Raw genomic sequence first — 17,444 nt, 5'->3', positions numbered from 1 at the left:
AAAAAAAAAAAAAAAAAAAAAAAAAAAAAAGAAAAAAAAAATTAGCTAATGGCTCTCCCGTTCCAGGCAAATTTCTAGGATTAAATGACTTAATGCTTTCTTGCTCTGATCCAGGCCCACCTTTCCAGCCCACATATAGTAATAATTATAGTTTTCTGTGTTTAGGGCTCCACTTTTGTTTGATTTGTCTCCCCATGAAGATGTAAGCCTCTTAGGAATGGGGATCATGATTCTTCCTGACTTTTAAAATAACAACTCTTTCTGGCTCCTATTTAGTTTATGCTCCATTGTGTAATTTGCTATCATTCTTGTATTTAGCCGGTTTATCCTTATTCCTGTATCTCAGTTGTTTGCTTCTTTATCCCTAAGTGCCCTGCCTTGCAGAAGCTTGGTGTCACATAAATATTTATTAAATAAGCTTCATGGAACCTCAACAGGGACTCTGTTCACATGTACCAGCAGTGTGCTCCTTCTCCTTTCTGCTTCCAAGACATGATCTTCAGTAGGAATTGAGAACAAAACCCAGCTCTTTAGCCAAAAATGGTTTCTGAGGTTCGGTTTTCATAAATTCAGAAAGGGGGCTTTTTTTCCCCTCCATCTGGCCATAGGATATTGTTGGCCTCTCTTTTATTTTATTTATTTATTTATTTGTTTGTTTTTATTTTTTGAGATGGAATCTCATTTTGCCGTCCAGACTGGAGTACAGTGGCACAATCTCAGCTCACTGTAACCTCTGCCTCCTGGGTTCATGCAATTCTCTTGCCTCAGCCCCCCAAGTAGCTGGGATTACAGGTGTGCGCCACCATGCTTGGCTCATTTTTTTGTATTTTAGTAGAGACAGGGTTTCAACATGTTGATCAGGCTGGTCTTGAACTCCTGACCTCAGGTGATCCACCTGCCTCCAAAGTATTGAGATTACAGGCCTGAGCCACCATGCCCGGCTGGCCTCTCTTTTAGAAGACTCTGTCCCATTGTCCTTTAAGGGCATGTCCCTTCCCTGGAGGTCAAAATCATGTCATACTAGTTTTTGCAATTCAGAGCTCCTTGCACAATACTTGGCCCAGGGAGTGGGCACATCATCAATGTGTGTGGAACAGACTGCCATGAAATAGTGTAAAAAATTCACGTAGTACACTTGTGAGAAAAGAATTAAGAACCAGAATTTTACAAGCAAAGGGACAGAGAGAGCTACAAGGTGGAATTCAGCAGGCTCACACCTAATGGGTGTTAGAGAGATGAACTTCAATCACATTTATTTAAACATCTCTGAGTGCAGTATTTTTAAAGATCACACAAGAATAAAACTGTAGCACTGAACTTTTCTTTAAGTGTTGAAGTAAAGGAAATGAAGAACTCAGCACGGACCCTACTTAGACTCTGACAGAACCGGTGGTCTTGGCATGACATCAGTCCAGCATACACACAACTCGCCTTTTACTCTCTCAGCTCTTTCTGCCACTGGTACATGGTCACCTGGGCATTTCTTTAGAAAGGGGCAGAGACTTTTATTTCATGCAAATATAGATATCCCAGGGAAAAATAATAATATGCAAATATAGATATCCCAGGGAAAAATAATAATCCAACTGGTGTAAGTTTATATCAAACCATATAGAAGTGATTTTTTTCTGGTTAGTCATTTTCATGGGGGTTAGATAATAGAGAAAAGTCAAAGAACCAGGAACTTCCAAGGACACACTTGGCCTGGTCAGTGTTTCTAGGATTGGCCCAGATGCTATCAAATCTTTTTTTCTTTCTACTTATTGAAAACCTTGTTAAATTTGATATGTGAAATATCTTCTCTCTAAAATTTTAGCCTTACAAATAACATTTTGCATAACATTTTTATTGACAAGACATTCTATCCCATTAAAGCTTTTGAAAGTGATGAAATGGACAGGACATCTTCACCTTAGCAAGTGATACTGAATTAAAGAGGTTTGTATTACAGAATGGAAGAGTATGGTATAAAATATTTGAGTTCAGATACTTTAGAACTTGGACACTGTCAGAAGCTTGGAAATAACTTAGATTTTAAAGCTGCTACTCTTCCATTTACCTCACTCCAGGAAATCCTCTTAGAAATCATACTCTTGAGGGAAGAAGACCTAGGGGATAGAGCATTATTCCACTGAGAAATTTAATTTAGGAAAATAATGAGGGAAGGGGCTGTAGCCTAGAGGCTAAAAACCCATACTCTGGAGCTCGGCTGCCTGGCTTCACATCCCAGCCCTACCACCTAGTGTAGTGACCTTGGGCAACTTACTCAACCTCTCTGATTCTGCTTCTTAATCTGTAAAATGGGATGTGTGGTAGTATCGGCCTTGTAGGGTTATTTGGAGCATTACCTGAGTCAATACCAGTGAAGGCACACCTTTAGCAGAGTGAGGTGCCTGAACATGCTCTTAACTGGGGCCTCCTTTGTTGTAAAGATTATCTAGGAAATTGGGAGGAGCAAGGTAGTCATCACCAAGTATAGGACTTGAGGGAGGTTTCCAGACCTTTGAGGTCCAAATTCCAAGGAGGAGGGGAAGAAAGGATGGCCAGGCAACAGTTAGGAGGGAAGTGAAGTGAAGACCCCAGACTATCTGTACCATTGCTGGCTGCTGGGAGGGGCAGTATCAGGTCTCTGGAGACCACGCCTCCAGAGGCCACACCCTTCCAGAGGCCACACCCTCCTGGAAACCACACCCCTCTTGCTCTGGGCCAGTTGGCAGCCCCTGCTGTTGGGGTGGACCACTCCTTCCCTGAGACCATCCATTGTACAGGAAACAGGGTCTTTGATAGGCTTGGAGGAAAGTCCCTCTTCCCTCTCCCGATCCATAAGGACTGCAGAGAGCAGCCCTCACACAGCAAGGCTAATTCCTGGAAACCCTTAAGAACCCCAGATCAGCTTGATTCCAACACAAAGGAGTAATCAAGGTAGTTAAAAAGGAAACAATGGCAAGTGTTTTGTGAAGCCTTTGTTTTTTTAAAGAAACTGTGATGGAAAATTTTCCTTGTGAGGAAGAACATGTTCTCCTTCTTGGAAATGAAGTTGATTTTAGTGATAATTACTACCAAAGACAAAGGTTCATTTTCACAAAGACAATGTGATGAAGTCCCAAACACTGGAACTCAGCTTTGATTTCAAAATAGACGTGCGAAGGTATCTGTGCCTCTGGGTGAGAACAAACTTGTAGGCCTTAGTTCTTTCATAGGTGTGAAATGTTCTCTTCAAAAACTGTAACATTCACTTAATAAAGTTTGAAACTTTGCTCCAGAGTTTTAAAGAATCTTTAAAATAATTTATCTAGGAAGATTGAAAATGATAGTGATGTTAACAGATTGCCCTATTTGATCTTAGTGGATTGTTTAATTCCTTACTCCGAACAATACATTTCTCGTGTTTTCTTATCAAATGGCTGAAATATGAAAGAATGTGTGGACCCATAAGGAAAAAGGAGAAAACTATGAGAAGAATTTAATAGGGTTGAAAGATGATTTCAGGTGATTATCAAGGCTGAAATTATGATATTAGAATCTGAATATCTTTTATTTAAGAATTGTAATTCTTTCTGAGTGGCTTTGCAAGCCTTCTTTGTGGATCCTTGTGAATCCCTGCCGGGAGGGGAGAGCAGGTGTCATCCTGTCCTTGTTTTGCAGAAGGAGAAGGGGAACCAGGCTGAGTGACTTGCCCAACCACTTGTCTACCTTGCGTGGGCTGTTGCTATCCAAGGGGAGCTGAGAGAGCTGGGAGATTTGTTCGTGTTCTTTCTTCATTAGGGATTTACTCTGTGTCAGAAACTGTGGTCAGGCATTGGAGAGTCACAGCAGGCTAAGACACCTTGCCTGCCTTCCAGGATGTTCTCTTCTCATGCAGGAGGCAGACATAATAGGAGGTACTCTTATTAGGGTTCTCCAAAGAAACAGAAGCAATTGAAACAGAAGCAATTATATATATTTATTTACTCACACACACATGTATACATATATTTATACACATGTACACACACGTATATACATATACTCACATATATAATTTATTTACTATTTACTGTATTTATTTATTATGAGTAATGGGCTCACATGATTATGGAGGATCTGCCATCTGCAAGCTGGAGACCTAGGAAGGCTGGTGATGGATATATAATAATTCAGGTGGAGTCTGAAGAGAAGCTGAGAACCAGGGGATCTGATGATGTAAATCTCAGTTCAAGGGCTAGAGAAGATGAGGTGAGATGTCGTAGCTCAAGCAGCAGGGGAGAGAACAAGGGGACAGATTTCTTCCTCTGCATTTTGTTCTATTCAGGCCCTGAATGGATTGGCTGATGCCTATCCACTTTAGGTAGGGCAGTCACCTTTGCAGAGTTTACCAGTTCACATGCTAATCTAACCTGGAAACCCCACACAGACACACCCGGAAATCGTGTTTAATCTGGGCATCCTGTGGTCCAGTCAAGTTGACATGTAAACTCAACCATCACACTGACAGTAGAGGTGTGAGCCAATGGTCTGAGCTCATGGACCAGGAAGCCATAACCTTGGTGTGTGTGAGTTGAGAAAGGCCTGTGTCATGGAAGGCTCTGTCTTTGAAGGCAAGTAGAAGCTTCTTTAATAAAAAAGATGATGGAGAAGGAAGACAGGATAGCAAATGCAAAAGCAGAGAGAGAAACTTAGGAGGACATTTTAGACAACTGTGAGAAGTACAGTAGAAGATGAGGTATTGTTTGGGCAGGATGGGGGACATGGTGGGAATGGTAGACAAGGCTCAGGTTACGAAAGACCTTCTCCATTACGCTAAGAGATTCTGACCCATTTCTCTGTGTGGAGCTATTCAGTGGAGGTTTATAAACAGAGGAAAATGTCATGTTGTATTAGTAGGAGGATAAATATGGTAGTAATTTGGAGGATGGACAAGTTAGGTAAAGGGACTAATTTCTTTTCTCTTTGATTGTCTAAATTGGGTATTTCTGGATTCCTGAAATGAGGTTGAGCAGTGCTTCATGCCTTGGACTGAGATACTGGCCATCGTTAGGAGGAGTTAGGGTCCATGATTGATTGACTATTGTTTCTTTTCTTTTCTTTTCTTTCTTTTTTTTTTTTTTTCTTCTTGAGACAGTCTCCCTCTGTTGCCCAGGCTGGAGTGCAATGGCGTGATCTCGGCTTACTGCAAGCTCCGCCTCCCAGGTTCAAATGATTCTTCTGCCTCAGCCTCCCAAGTAGCTGGATTTCAGGCATGCACCATCACGCCTGGCTAATTTTTTGAAGTTTTGGTAGAGACAGGGTTTCGCCGTGTTGGCCAGGCTGGTCTCGAATTCCTGACCTCAGGTGATCCATTCTCCTCAGCCTCCCAAATCGTTAGGATTATAGGTGTGAGCCACTGAGCCCGGCTAATTGTTTCAATCAGTTTTCAAACTTTGTGGTTTTGCAACATGTACACAAATACCGGCAAATATCTTTTCTCCCATTTCAAAAGAAATTGCAGGAATATATACACACATAGGTACATTTTACATTGAAACTGATTGAAATTTATTACTTCTTTGAGAATTTTTTTTTTGGAGAATTGGAGTTTTTCAGGTGCATCTGAAACTTGAGCTACACTAAAATGAAATTAAAATGATAGTTCTTTCCACTCACCTTACAGAAAGTCCTTTTCTATATCCCATGTTACAACTGTGGTCATTATGGCAGCCACAGGCATTTGCTAGATAAAGTAAAGCAACTGCCGTTTTCATTATGCAGTAACCTGCCACAACTCCATACTAGATTCTCTGCTTGGTCCTGGGGAAACACAAGTAAAATTTTTCATGGTTACTACCTTCAAGGGTAGGCTCATTAACTATTCAGATATACTCTGTAGTCAAATGCACAGAGACAGCGGGAGAATGGTGGTTGCCAGGAGCTGTTGGGAGGGAAAATAAAGAGTTATTATTATTTTGAGATGGATTTTCACTCTTGTCACCTAGGCTGGAGTACAGTAGCATGATCTCGGCTCACTGCAACCTCCACCTCCCAGGTTCAAGCAATTCTTCTGCCTCAGCCTCCCGGGTAGCTGGGATTATAGGTGTGTGCCAGCACGCCCAGCTAATTTTTGTATTTTTAGTAGAGATAGGGTGTCGCCATGGCTGGTCTTGAACTCCTGACCGCAGGTGATCCACTTACCTCAGCCTCTCAAAGTACTGGAATTACAGGCATGAGCCACCACGCCTGGCCAGGAGTTATTGTTTAATGGCTGAAGAGTTTCAGTTTTGCCAGATAAGAAGACTTCTGGAGATGGATGGTGGTGATGACTGTACCACACTGTGAATGTGCTTAATGCCACTGAACTGTACACTTGAAATGGCAAAGATGGCAAATTTTATGCTATGTGGATTTTTACCACAATTGAAAAAAAAAAAAAAAAACTGTGTGTGTGTGTAACTTAGTATTTTCAAAGTATGTTTGAATACAGTGATGGTTAGTATTGAGTGTCAACTTGATTGGATTAAAGGATGCGAAATATTGTTCCTGGGTGTGTCTGTGAGGATGTTGCCAAAGGAGATTAATATTTGAGTTAGTGGACAGGGAGAGACAGACCCACCCTCAATCTGGGTGAGCACCACCTCATCAGCTGCCAGCCTGGCTAGAATAAAGCAGGCAGAAGAAAGTGGAAGACTAGACTGGCTGAGTCTTCCGTCCTTCATTTTCTCCCGTGCTGGGTGCTTCCTGCCTTTGAACATCACATTCCAAGTTCTTCAGCTTTTAGAGTCTTGGACTTATATCAGTGGTTTGCCAGGGAATCTCAGGCCTTTGGCTACAGACTGAAGGCTGCACTGTTGGCTTCCCTACTTTTGAGGTTTTGGGACTTGGACGGGCTTCCTTGCTCCTCAGTTTGCAGACGGCCTATTGTGGGACTTTACCTTGTGATCATGTGAGTCAATACTCCTTAATAAACTCCCTTTCATACATACATCTATCCTGTTAGCTCTGTCCCTCTGGAGAACCCTGACTAATACAGGTACGTGATCTGTAAGTACTTTAGAAGGTCTCGCTGTCTTCACATCATAGGTGAGGAAGCTGAGGATCAGAGATTTGGAGTACCTAGTCAAAAAGCATGTGGCCAGTCAGGAGAAAACTTTTAAGATTATTTTCTTTATTAACTTTTTTTCAAAATAATGACAAAACCTTCTTGATATAAGTTTGGCATGTATCCTTATGCCTATATATGAGTGTATTTTATTTTAAAAATTTGTATCATTTTGAACATAGTTGTGTTTGATAACTTGCTTTTTTAAACTTATAATATGTTAGCATTTTCTAAATCATAGACATTCCTCTGTACATGATTTTTGATGATTGTATAAGATACCATAATATAATTGATTTAATCAATTCTTTAAATGTTGGACATTTTGGAGGTCCCTAATGTTTGCTAATATGAAAGCCTTCCTTTTATATAAATGTTCAGAGTAAATCTCTACAGACCAAATTGTTGGATCAATGGATTACATCTTTTTTTTTTTTTTGAGATGGAGTCTTGCTCTGTCATCAGGCTGGAGTGCAGTGGCGCAGTTTCGGCTCACTGCAACCTCTGCCTCTCGGGTTCATGCCATTCTCCTGCCTCAGCCTCCCAAGTAGCTGGGACTACAGGCACGTGTCACCATGCCTGGCTAATTTTTGTATTTTTAGTAGAGACGGGGTTTCACCGTGTTGGCCAGGATGGTCTCGATGTCTTGACCTCGTGATCTGCCTGCCTGGCTTCCCAAAGTGCTGGAATTACAGGCATGAGCCACCGTGCCTGGCCGGACTACATCTTTTATAAAGATTTTCCTATTCTCCTTATTAACAGTATTATTCAAGTAGTCATGGTTAAATATTTAAAGATGCCTGAACTACTTAGTCTTTTTTCTTTTTCTTTCTTTTTTTTTTTTTAAGACCTAATTCACATGAAAAGAAAAAACTCCTGGTGCAAAAAATGAATTTTAGAGTGAAACCATTCTGACTGGGTAAAGAAGTCTATTTCTAATGTGGGGGGTATGGGCTGAATGGTGTCCTTCCAAAATTCATATGTTGAAGCCCTAACCCCCCAGTACCTTAGAAAGTGCCTGTGATTGGAGATGGGGTCTTTAAAGAGGTAATGAAGTTAAAGTGAGGTCATTAGGTTGGGTCTTAATCCAATAGACTGATGTCCTTGGAAGAGGAGGAAGAGACACCGGGAGGGTGTGTGCACAGAGACAAGGCTGTGTGAGGACACAGGGAGTAGACAGCCATCTGCATGCCAAAGAAGGGCTTCCAGAAGAAACCACCCCTGCCAGCGCCTCATCTCAGATGTCCAGCCTCCAGGACTGTGAGACAAGAAGTTCCTATTAAGTCAGTTGGTCTGTGGTAGTTGGTTAAGGCGGTCAGAGCAAACTGCTACAGTAGTTGGGAAAACTGCGTGTGTGTGCGCGTGTGTGTGTGCGCGCGCACGCTCTCATCTTGGTGCACCTGCACCAGCATCTGAATGCTTGAGTTGGTCATGGCACACTGGGCCCCAGGTGTCCAGAGACAGATGTCCAGGTGCAGTGTCAGATGGGCCGTTCAGGTTCCACGGGTCCGTCTCTCCTACGATGGCCAGTTTGTTTGGAGGATCACATCGGATGAATGGAAGGAAGTGGTCGCTGGCCTTATGGCCATGGCACTGTTCAACCTATAAAATATAAATGCAGAAGTCAGGACCACAGAAACAGGCTCTGCTAAAGTGGAGGGCCTGCCTTTCATTGCCTTTCGGTTCCAGGGAGACCTGGGCGAAAGCCTTTCACCTGGACGGGAAGGTCTGGGTATGGATACCACATCTCTGCCTTGACCTTCAATCGCTGCATCTCATCTCTGATCACTTTTCTTCATAGTTTTGGTCTTTGGTTACAGCATTCGTGCGATTAAGTGATAACTGAATTATTCCTAACTGCTGTAGATTGAAGGACGCAGCAATCACCTTCTTCTCTGAGAGCACAGGCAAATGTTTCTGGGTCATGTAGTCAGGAGGTTATTTTAAAAAGCCAAGGTAGTACCGTGTGATGTTTATTTTATGATCTCTGGAGTCAGACCACTGGGTTTTAACTCCTGTCTCCTCAGTTTGCTTGATATCACTTAGCAAATTTGTCAGCTTTCCTGACCCTCAGTTTCATCATCTATAAAATGGTTTAATAGTCATTTTTTATCATGGGGTATTGAGAAGATTAATGAGGTGATTCATTGTTTGTGTCACGTTGCCTGACACATAGTAAGTGCCTGATAAATGTGAGCACCTATTATTACGTTATTAACCATCTCATCAAACTGTACTTTAGGAATTATAGTGGCTAGGACATGGAATTCCAACAATTCCAGACCATTTAACTCCACTTAAATTTGTGTCAGAAATATGGTAAATTTAATGAAGCCGGCTCATTGTTAAAATGCAAAGCTGCTCTGAGTCTGAAAAGAGACAATACATGGGAAGTATTTAATAGGGGCCTAGAATTTTCTAAGTGATCAATAAATGGTGATGATAAAATGTGCAGAGTCAGGATGGGTATGATCTTGGTTTTGGTCCAGCTCTTCCACTAAGTAGCTTTGTGACCTAAGGGAAGTCTCAAGTTCCTCAAGCCTCTCTCTCCTCATTGGTAAAGTATCAACAATAGTAGAACCTACTCTTAGGTTTGTGGTGAGGCTCAAATGTGCTTTGTGGGGCTGTGTACCACTTCGTGTTGTGGTGGGGCTTTTCCCTGATACAGCTCTCTAGGATATGCAATGGTAAAGGAGGAATAAGGGCTTTTCAAAATGGAGCACTAAGCGGCTGTGGGAACAATCTGTGTGGTACATCTGTGGCCCCGCTGGCTGCCAGGTGTCTGGAGACCTGTGTGCCATCTCTCCCCGTCATGCCATGTGCCTCCCTCCTGAGGCTGTGGGCTGCATCCAAGAGAATGACCTTCCTCGACAGAGGAGGGCAGCTCTCCAGGAAAAGAAATGGGAGGAACTTCCTTCTTCTGCTAGAACCTGCAACTACAAGTTTAAAATGCTATGTGTGTGTGCACGTGTGTGTGTGCCTGCATGTGTGTGTACATCTTTAGTTAGTGAGACCCCTGTAGGTGGTGTCAGGTGGTGTTTAGTAGGCACGGTGCTGACTGGAAAGGGTGGCAACAGAAATGATAACTATCCAGGGAGGTGAGGCTTATGCAGTTTGCAAAATGCAGACAAACCAGTATACGCCCTGTTTTTAAAGTTACATTTAGGTCAAGGAGAAAAATAAAAAAACCTCACTTAGGCCTCTGATGAAACGGGGAAAAGAAGAAAGCAAGTGTTTTTGACTACCACCTTAGTGCCAAGCACTGTGGCTGGCACTTTCCAAGAAATTCTTCCATTCATATAAAAGAGAGAGCACTCAACTGCTTTTTCCTCCTGTTTTCTTGATCAAGGAGAAAGCTGTTTACAGTAAAAATGTATTTACAAGAGAATTTTAAGATAATTTCCAAGAAAAGCTAGGAAACGGTAAACTCCAAATCAGTTGGTTTCCTGATCCAGATTAATCATTTCCTAGGATTTTCCCCAAATTATTAGTAGACATTGCTGGACCATTGTCATTAGCCATTGAGGAGCTGTAGAGAAAGAAGGAGAGGTAATAGAAGGCAGAGATCTGAATTCTACTAGCTGTAGATTCGTGTTTCTGATCTCAGTCCCAGGTGACATCCTAGACTGATAGTCAAGTAAATGACTATCTCACTATGTTCTGTGAGAAAGGGAGGTAGTAACCACCAGAGGCCACCTTGGGTTCCCTGGGGGCAGGCATGGCGGGTGACCTCGTGGGTTTGTAAATAGCATCACTATGCTAGAAGCATTAGTGGAATGTCATAGATATGGGATATACAAATTTAGGTGTGGTGTATTTGATAAAGTCTCTGTTGGTATCCTTACAGAAATTAAGGTGTGAAATGCAGGAAAACGTACAATGGATGATGGTTCATTGATGTGGAGACAAAATTAGCTCAGTGGCTGATTCCTGAAAATACTGGTTGGTGATTTGAGAGTAGAGATCACTCTTGAGGAACACCTGCCTTACCTGTTTTGGGCTCAATATTTTGTTTCAGTGTCTTGAATAAGGACCCTAGATAATAGGCTTACAAAATTTGTGGAAAATGTAGAGTTACTTAAATGTTAGTTGGCAGAACATTGGGGTTGCGGTTGGAGGCCTGGGATGCTGACGGGAATGATCCAGTTAAGAGGGAAGCAACCCAGAGGTGTGGACACATTGGTGCTGAGGCCCCTCAACATCAACCCAGAGATGTGAACACATCCGTGCTGAGGCCCCTCAACGTCAACCCAGAGGTGTGGACACGTCAGTGCTGAGGCCCCTCAACATCAACCCAGAGGTGTGTGGACACATCCGTGCTGAGGCCCCTCAACGTCAACCCAGAGGTGTGTGGACACATTCGTGCTGAGGCCCCTCAACATCAACCGAGAGATGTGGACACATCCGTGCTGAGGCCCCTCAATGTCAACCCAGAGATGTGGACACATCCGTGCTGAGGCCCCTCAATATCAACCCAGAGATGTGGACACACTCCGTGCTGAGGCCCCGTCAACGTCAACCCAGAGTGTGGACACGTCAGTGCTGAGGCCCTCAACATCAACCCAGAGGGTGTGTGGACACATACGTGCTGAGCCCTCAACGTCAACCCAGAGGGTGTGGAACAGCATCAGTTGCTGCAGGCCCTCAATATCAACCCAGAAGATGTGGACACATCAGTGCTGAGGCCCCTCAACATCAACCGAGAGATGTGGACACATCCGTGCTGAGGCCCCTCATGTCCAACCAGAGGTATGGACACCAACCAGTGCTGCGGCCCTCATATCAACCAGAGATGTGGACACATCAGTGCTGAGGCCCCTCAACATCAACCGAGAGATGTGGACACATCCGTGCTGAGGCCCCTCAATGTCAACCCAGAGGTATGGACACATCAGTGCTGCGGCCCCTCAACATCAACCCAGAGGTGTGGACACATCAGTGCTGAGGCCCCTCAGCGTCAACTGCTTGCTGATTTGAAGTGAAAAATGGGTTCCTCAGTAAGGACAGAATTACAATGTTTCCTTTGCAAAAGATGAGTGTTAAAAGGGAACCTGCACAAAGATGACGGCTTACATGGGATGAATAAAGACTTAGCAAACTCTGGCTGGCCGTGATGGCTCACGCCTGTAATCCCAGCAGTTTGGGAGGCCGAGGTGGGGGGATCACTTGAGGCCAGGAGTTTGAGACCAGCCTGGCTAACATAGTGAAACCCCGTCTCTACTAAAAATACAACAATTAGCCGGGCATGGTGTCCCATGTCTGTAATCTCAGCTACTTGGGAGGCTGAGGCACAAGAATCGCTTGAACCCAGGCGGTAGAGATTGCAGTGAGCTGATAACGTGCCACTGCACTCCAGGCTGGGCAGCAGAGCCAGACTGTCTCAAAACAAAAAACAAAAAACAAACACACAAAAAATTAACAAACTCTATGATCCTAACTAAAAGATAGGCGAAACAGTTAACTAACTTTCTTTTAGTTAGGTACTCCAGGATACTGCTTTTTGTGATGGCAGACACACTTAAGCTATTTGTAAATGTGCCACCACCTTTTCAAATAATGTTTATTGAAGGTTAACATGTTTTCTCTGAAAAAAAATTTATTTAATGAGAGACCTTATGTATATAAGGGCTACAATAAAATTTTCATGGACTCTGAGATGAAAAGACGTTTATGTCTTCTTGCAGTTACACGGTTAGCAAATGTAAATGCTGTCGGGCTGGACTGTGTATTATGCAACTCTGCTAAACACTGTCTTGCAATTTGTGTGTGTATGTTTTGTACCGAACCATGTGCTCCTGTCCTTGCTAGGACAGTGGCTTTTACAATTTTTGAGATGATGCCCATAGTGAGAACCACATTTTTCACAGTGTTCCAGCGTGTGCACATGTCATATACTCCACACAGAACTGCAACAAAAAACTCAGGAAATAATACTTACCTGAAGATGCTTTCTCATTCGTTCTGCTTTATTTGCTTCTATCCTATTTTTATTTAAAAATACTGATGAGGGCTGAGTGCTGTGGCTCATACCTGTAATCCCAGCACTTTGGTAGGCCAAGGCTGGAGGATTACTTGAGCCTAGGAGTTTGAGACCAGCTCAGGCAACATAGCAAGACCTAGTCTCTACAAAAAAAAGTAGGAAAATTAGCTAGATGTGGTGATATGTGTCTGTAGTCCCAGCTACTAGGAGGCTGGGGTGCGAGCATCACTTGAGCCTAGGAGTTCAAGGTTACAGTGAGCTATGACTGTGCCACTACACTCAAATCTGGGTTACAGAGTGGGACCTTCTCTTAACAACAACAACAATAACAACAAAAATGTGATGAAGACTTTCTCCTTTGATCTCATCAGTCACTAGTTTCAAAGAAGTGCTCTGGCAGAGACTTAATACATGTTTAATGCTATAGCTGTCTCTTTCTTCCAAGGAGAAACTGTTTTATGTTATCATCTCATATTACATCATTATAAATGATGTCAAGTGAAATACTTTTAGATAGAGATGAGTTTCTATTTTATAGCTGGAGAACAGAGTTACAGTGAGTGTCATAATCATGAAACAAGCTGGCATCTTGCCACTGGTTTATGGACCATTTTGCAATGATTTGCCCAAAACCTGTCAGCCATCACACGTCAAGGAATTAGGGAAAAGAATTGTTGCTTATAGACTCTTAGTGTAGGAAGGACATGTAGAGGTCATGTATTCTAACATCTCACTGAGGGCAGGGGTCACTTCTGTAGTAGTTTCACAGTTGACCATTCAGTATCTGCTTGATTACCTTCAGAAACAGAGAGCTCACTGTGTTAGCTTTTTATCATTGCTATACTACATTAGCACGTATTTTGTGTCTTAAAGCAACACAAATTCATTATCTTACAGTTTTGTAGTTCAGAAGTCTGAAATGAGCCTCAGTGGGCTAAAATCAAGGTGCTGACAGGACTGCATTTCTTTCTGAAGGTTCTAGGAGAGAATCCGATGTCATGCCTTTTTTAGTTCCTCGAGGTCGTTACCATTCCGGGGCCAGCTATGGAGCTCATGCCATTCCATCTTCAAAACGAACAATGACCAGTAGAGTCTTTCTCACATCCTATCACGCTGACCCACAAGTCTTCTGCTTCATCTATCTGCAACCTTAATCCTCCCTTGACAGGTGAGGTAACATTCACAGGGTCTAGGAATTATGATGTAGGTCTTTTTTTTGATTGGGGGGCATTGCTGTGCCTGACCATCCTCATCCCATCTCCCCACCTTTTCCCCCTGGCAAGCCAATTCTACTTTCTGATGGTTCTAATTTTGGGAATCACACATGTGTTGACTTATGACAATGACTGCTATTCATGCACAGAGTTTTTAAAAGAGAAATAAAGAAACCTGGAGATTTTCACGCTTGAGACCACCAGCCGTTTTGAAGGCTGAGACAGAGAAAACCGGTAGAAACTAATTCATAGGTTGTAATGTCTCCCTCTACTGGCTGCAAAGTTAACACATGCATTTTGCAGAGAGAAATGCTCGATGTTTGCCAGAAAAGGATAAACAGTGAGTTTTGCCGAGAAGAGACTGTAAGACACGAGGCTGGTGGATATCTTAGTTGCACTGTACTTACTTGGTCGCCGTGGAGAAGGTATTTTTAAGGTCGCCACGCCCAGGCCTCGGAGGTTCGGTGGGTTGGGAGTGTTTATAGGGAATCCTTTGGCAGTTCTGATTTTATTAGGTATTGAGATCTGCTGAGCCGTGTGAGTTTGGTGTGCTGCCTGTGACTCTCATCCACAGAGGGGAAGTAACTAAGCAAAGGGATGACTTAACAAAAGCTGTGTTGTTAAAAAAAAAAAATGCAAACATACAGATCCTTACTGCTTCATTCTTTTAACACTGAAATTGCAACAGTTGAGTAAACTCTTTAAGGCACTTTACTGTTATGAGGATGCCTTCATTTTGGAGAGATGAAAATTTAATTGAAGACCAAAACCAGAAAGTTTAAGGAATTACATAAAAATATTAACATTACTGTTTTAGTGCTAAGTTCCTCAAATGAGTTTTAAATGTTAAACTGGATGAAAATCAGTGTAGACAGTTTTCAAATTAAAGTTCTTTGTAAAACAAAATAAACATATATCATAAAGTAAGTATTACTTTTCCTTTAGTGCCTATTTTAGTTTTATTTAAGCATGGGCAGGAAGAGACCTTGTTACTTATAAATGAAAATATCCATTTTCAAAATGTCACTTTCTGTATCTGTAATGTACAAAACTGAGTAAATGTGGCAAAACGTGACAAAAGAGATCTTTGTTACTTAATAAATGAAAATACCCATTTTGAAAGTGCTGCTATCTCTAATGTACAAAATTGAGGCCGGGCACAGTGGCTCATGCCTATAATCCCAGCACTTTGGGAGGCCGAAGTGGGCGGATCACCTTAGGTCAGGAGTTTGAGACCACCCTGGCCAACATGGCAAAACCCTGTCTCTACTGAAAATACAAAACTTAGCCGGGCGTGGTGGCAGGCGTGTGTAAAATCCCAGCTACTCAGGAGGCTGAGGCAGGAGAATTGCTTGAACTAGGGAGGCAGAGGTTGCAGTGAGCTGAGATCATGCCACTGCACTCCAGCCTGGGTTACAGAGAGAGACATTGTCTCAAAAAAAAAAAAATTGAATAGTTGGCAGAAAACCCTGTGGTGGTCATGGAGGTGTGCCACTCAGCTGTCTTTCCAGGAAACTTGCTATGAGAGTAACTGGTGACAGTCTTTAGCTATGGAGGTCATGCCAAACCTACCGTCTCCTGGGGCTGCCCCCAGCTGATGACTGGGCATGGTAAGGGGAGCTGGAGCTGAGCCCTCCATACCCCTCTTGGGACTCTTCTAATGGGCAACCTTTTATCTGCCTCCCTCCTACCCCATCAGTCTGGCCAAGTCTTGCTCAGAGCTCCACTGCAGTCTGAAGCTCCTTCTCCATAATCCTCCTTCCTTCCCTCTCTCTTCCACAGGTGTCAGACCTACATCTGGATCTGAAGGTTGTCTATGCCTACTCCTCCTTTTTCCCTTCATCCTTCCTAGGTATTTCTCCCAGAAAACCACTGGCAGGTCTAATTATGTCTTGGCATCAACTTCTTGAAGGACCTGAACAGGTACATGTGTAAAGATTCATGGAAAGAATTTTTAAATCCCTTCAGAAAGTTGTTCAATTTCCCTCTGCCAGTGATAGCAAAGAAGGTGGTATAGCTAGAGTAGAGTGAGTAAGGGAGTGAGTGGTAAGAGTTAAATCAGAGAGAGGTGGCAGTGCAGATTGTGTAGGATCTCTTTGAGCAGTTTATGAATTTGAACCATGACTCTGAGTAAGTCAAGCCATCAGAAGTTTTGAGCAGAAGAGTGACATGATCTCAGTTATATTTTAGTAAGGCCGCCATAGCTGTCAGAATTGACTGAATGGCAGGGATTGGGAGGTCGGGCTGGGAAAGACCAAAATACAATCACAGAGAACTGTTGCAGCTGCAGAGAGCCGTTGCAGTGATCCAGGGGAGAAATGGTAGTAGCTGGCATCAGGATGCTGGCAGGGGAGATGGAGAAAAGAGGTTGGATTCTGGATATATTTTGAGTATAGAGCTAACAGGAACAGATGTTGGATATGAGTAGAAATGATGTTAAAGAAGACTTCAAGGTTCTTAGCCTAAGCAATTTGAAGGATAGAGCTGCCATTTTCTGGCCTGGAGAAGACTGAAGGAAAAGTAGCTTTGAGTGGGAAGAGGAAAAGTTTAGATTTTGACTTGTTAAGTTTGAAATACATTTTAGACATTCAAGGGCAAATGGAGAACAGGTAGTTGAATATGTGATTACTTTCCCCCACTCCCATTGCAATCTTCCCAGCCCAAAGCACTGCCTTCTCTCATCTGGATTACTGCAGTGCAGTAGCATCCCAGCTGGCATTCCTGCTTCTGCCATTGTCCCTTTTCTATTTCCACACAACAGCTAGAGTTAGTTTGTTAAAAATATAAGTCAGAAAACTTCTGCTTCCTGTACTGATGGACTAGGCATTTTGGACCCATATTCCTATTGAAGGCAACAAAGAAGCCCAGATAAAGTCTTTGAAAAAATCTACTTGAAGACAGATATTAGCTGCCTAGTGGTGGCTAATAATATGATGAAGAATTACTGTCCAAGATTTGGGAGAACATGGAAATCAAGAGAGGAGAAACTGACATTTGGATGCATTTTTCTGGAGATGTGCACTTAGTCTAGAGAATGTTGCTGAGAGTTCTAGAAGTAATTTGGACAGATTTAAGAGTCTGTGGGAGTGGAGATCTCTCTTCAGCATGCTAATTTCACACTCTCCAAGATATGGAATCCACCTAAGTGTCTATAATGGGTAAAGAAGTGTTATGTATATATATTATATATATATAAAAA

At 42.7% G+C, this 17,444-nt stretch overlaps 1 protein-coding gene across 1 annotated transcript in view; it reads left to right on the top strand.

The window, feature by feature from the left end:
- The window catches only part of RYR2 (ryanodine receptor 2), an 808,217-nt gene that overhangs the window by 70,692 nt on the left and 720,081 nt on the right, over positions 1-17,444 (top strand).

This window comes from Rhinopithecus bieti, unplaced genomic scaffold (genome assembly GCF_001698545.2).
Source record: "Rhinopithecus bieti isolate Rb0 unplaced genomic scaffold, ASM169854v2 scaffold_57691, whole genome shotgun sequence".
Classification (NCBI taxonomy): Eukaryota; Metazoa; Chordata; class Mammalia; order Primates; family Cercopithecidae; genus Rhinopithecus; species Rhinopithecus bieti.
This window is presented reverse-complemented; position numbering and strand designations above follow the sequence as displayed.